Genomic DNA, 3,955 nt, shown 5'->3' with positions numbered 1-3,955 from the left:
TCTAACCCCCTCCCTCCTCCTCCACCCCATCTTCCTCCTCCATCCCCTCTCCCCTCCCCTACAGGTGGCCACAAGATACTTCAGTGGAAATTTCAGGCTCCCTGGTAGAGAAATTATACCGTGACTTTGAGAGGACTCTGAGAAGTATCTTGGAAGAGGCATTTGAGGTATTTAACTAGGGGAAAGTGAGGGATGCTAACTCCAGGCTGAGAGAAGGCATGAGCCACAGTGGGGGCCATGGTCCAGCACTCTGTCAGCACCTTCTGTGAGTTAGACGTTCTGCTGACTCTATCTGTATCTGTTGCAGCACTCTTTAAAGTGGATTTTTTTTTAATCCATGTTTTACAGATAAACCAACTGAGGTTTTTAAAGATTCAGTGACTTGCTTAAGGCCTTACAACTAGTAGGAGATAGAGCCAGGATATTAACACAGGCCTGGTGCCAAGGCCAGTGCTCAGTCCTCCCACTCCATTGCCTGTGGGGATGTGCATGAGAAACCACAGGGCGAGTTCATGGGTGTGAGAAGACTGGTTTGACTGTGACGAATATCAGTGTCATCTGGCCAGGAGAAAAAAGTGGAAAAATAGGGTGCAATCAGATTGGAAAGAACCTTAACTGTTAGACCACGGTATTTGAACCTGAATAAGTACGAGTTAGGGTCTCGTTAGGAAAACACAAACTATGCCAGGTATTTCAGACTGATTCAATACAGAGAATCAGTAATACAGGAATTGGAAAACCAAAGTCACAGAGAGGTAACAGAATAACCTAAACACTAGAAATACAGACAGTGGCTACCACCCTATATAGTTATCTGTTGCTGCATCACAAGTTGCTCTCAAATTAATGGTTTAAAACAGTGAAAGTCGCTCAGTCGTGTCCGACTCTTTGTGACCCCATGGACTATAAAGTCCATGGAATTCTCCAGGCCAGAATACTGGAGTGGGCAGCCTTTCCCTTCTCTGGGGTATCTTCCCAACCCAGGGATCGAACCCAGGTCTCCCACATCGCAGGCGGATTCTTTACCAGCTGAGCCACATCTCTCAGTTTCTGTGAGTCAGGGATCCAGGCTTTGCTGGGCCCTCTGCAAGACTGTAGTCAAGGTGTCCCTCATGATTGGGGGCTTATCTGACAGCTCGACTGGGGGAATATCCACTTGTGAGTTCACATGGTTGTTGGGAGGATTGAGTTCCTTGAGGCCTGTTGGACTGAGAGCCTTGCTGACTTTTTTAGTGCCTACGGCAACAAACACACATGTTGGGTCTCTCCAACATGATGGTTTCCTTCATCAAAACCAACCCGTGAAAAAGTCTGCTGGCAAGGTGGAGGTTACAATCTGTTGTATTAATTGTGGAAGTCACAGCGCTGTAGTGTTGCCATGTTCTGGTGGTTAAAAGCAAGTTACTCAAGAGGAAAAGAGGATTGCGTAGATAGGCAGTAGATAAACAATGAGTGGGGGAGGGGTTGGTGGTGTACCTGGGCTTCCTGCCATGCATTCCCGGGGCTGGAGTAAGAAAGAGGGGAAAGTGACAGGAAGTGACATCTGAACTGCAGGAGCTCGGAGGAGGGGCTCTGCGGAGGTGGTTCTCAGACCACTTAGGGAGGCACCACCTGGGCGTGGTGTGGGCAGGGATGCCAGGAATAGCTGGAGTCTAGAATGGAGGTGTCCTCTGCCCCTGGAGAAATACCAGCGGAAGCTGGACCCTGAAACTAGAAGCTTCCTCCTGCCCTCCAGTCTCCAGTCACTGCCCGCCATTGGTAGAACCTAACAGGTAGCCACGGGCATAAGAGTCTAGGAAATGTAGTTTGAAGATTTCCCGGGCATGAGCTGCGAGGCAATAACTAAGAAGCTGTCAGAGGATCATTAGGGCAGTTCTGGGCCTGTATTGATGAAAATCTACTTTCTTTCTCTTCACTCCTAACTCTGACCCCCTTTTTCCTTCTGAGTTCAAGGCTGTCTCCAAACCCACAGGGAGGTGACCAGCATCTGACCTGGCTGCCCTGTATTCCTCTCCCCAAGATGCCAAGAAGGGGACCAGAGGGAGAAAAAGTGAAATCGCCTCTATTTTTTGCCTTATTGTGGGCAGCTCATTAGCAGACATGTTAAACCCTGGGAGATGCAGGGAAAAGGGTACTAATAGGTTGCAGGTAGAAATGTGAACAGTCTTCTTTTAAAAAAACAATTTGTTACTGCCTTATTAAAATTCAAAATATTGCACCCTTTGATCTGATAGTCCCACTCCTTAGGATCTGTCTTCTCTCTGTTAACCACCGGCGTGTCATGATGTCTGTATGAGCGTGTTTAATTCAATATTGTTCAGAGTGGCAGACAAATAGAACACTCCGTATATTACACAGCCATTCGGAGTAATGAATTAGAGCATAACCAGTGGACGAGGGATGCTCTACTAGGAAGTACTGTGAGAGAATAGCAAAGAGCTGAAAACTATGTGATGTCATCACTTCTGTAAAATAATCACTGCCTTGGGTATGTACAAACATGTAGATATATTCATATATGAACATATATACATATATGTATCCACATACATATATGAACGTGGGAAAAATACATGGATGGTTGCGATGTAGGTTATTAACACGTATTACCTTGGGGTGAGGTGGGTTTGGAGGGACACTGCTTGTATATGTAAAAGAGGAAAAGACCAGGGGTGGGAAATGACAGTACTAATGAACATGGTATATTTGATAGCCTATTCAAATATATCACATATGTGTACATACGAAGAAATTGTTATGTAACCTTTCTATTGAAATATAACATTTGTTGCAACTGGTTGAAAAGCTGTAAGTTTATAGGTCAATGAATTTTTTTACAAAGTGAACAGATATATAAAGAAAATTTTAAAATAAACTTATAAAGTAGAGGGCAGATCTTAGAGGGAAGGAAAAACCTGGAAGGTGAGAGGAAGGCAGGGTTGATGGAGACCTCTCTGAGAGGCCCAACAGCAGCTAGTAAATGCTCCCCCAGGGAAATAAGGAACTGAGAGAGAAGTCGGGGGACTGAGCCCCAGGAGTGGATGGATTTCCTAGGGGGATGAAGGTGGAAGGTGAGGGATGAAGTGTGAATCCGAGGGACCTACCAGCGACAGTTAGGGAGTAAGAAGAGGATGGGGTGCCTGACATGAAAAGTTGGAGGGAAACCTAAAATTAGGAACTGTGCAAGTCCAGAAAAGAAGGTTCTCTGTAAAAGCTCCAAGGCCAGAGAAGGGAAATGTGTTGAGGTGAAAGCACAGAAGTCTGTTGTACCCTGCAGTCGGAGTGCAGCCTCAGGCCGCGTCTCAGCAACTGGGCTGCTGCCCATTTGCCCTGGCACAGGCCCTCCCCCGTCCCCCAGCTGCTTGTTCCCAGGAAGCAGCTTGTTCTCACACCCCCGGGCCTCTGTGCGCCCTCCTGCAGCCCCCTGCCCCTCTTTGATCACAGCTGTCATCAGGCTGGTTGCTTAAGCGCTTGTGTGCCTGCTTCTTCCACTGGCTTGTAAACTACACACTTTGTCCTGGAAGTGAGCTTCCAAAACATTCACAGAGCACTTGGCTTGAAGCCTGGTGTCTTGTCAGTGACAGTTGTGTCATGTGGCTTTCCCATGTGCCAAGTGTTGCACACGACTTTTCTCAAGTGGTCCTTCTAGCCATATGAGGGATGTGATGGAATATCCCCATTTTACAGGTAAAGAAAGTGAACCAGAAACGTGGGCTGGCTTTCCTGAGGTCTCCCTGTCAGTAAAGGGCAGAGCAGAACCCTGGCCTCTGACTTCCCCTGGGTTAGACAGAGCTCATGCAGTTGCTCCTGGAATATGTCTTAGCTCCTCTGCGCGCCTGGGAGGCGATCCTCAGAGTTGAGAGGGGCCCTGGCATCCAGCACTGGGAGGAGGCAGGGGTGGAGTTGGGACAAGGAGGTGGAGTTAGGCATGGGGGTGGGGTTATGTGCAGGGGGT

At 47.7% G+C, this 3,955-nt stretch overlaps 1 protein-coding gene across 1 annotated transcript in view; it reads left to right on the top strand.

Annotated features, from left to right (window-relative positions):
* The window catches only part of KIAA1147 (KIAA1147 ortholog), a 28,001-nt gene that overhangs the window by 17,240 nt on the left and 6,806 nt on the right, over nt 1–3,955 (top strand). The gene's annotated exons all lie outside the window — the stretch shown is intronic.

This window comes from Bison bison, unplaced genomic scaffold (assembly GCF_000754665.1).
Source record: "Bison bison bison isolate TAMUID 2011002044 unplaced genomic scaffold, Bison_UMD1.0 scf7180017864352, whole genome shotgun sequence".
In the NCBI taxonomy this organism is placed as follows: Eukaryota; Metazoa; Chordata; class Mammalia; order Artiodactyla; family Bovidae; genus Bison; species Bison bison.
Note: the sequence above shows the minus strand (reverse complement) of the source record. Positions and strands in the feature narration are given on the sequence as shown.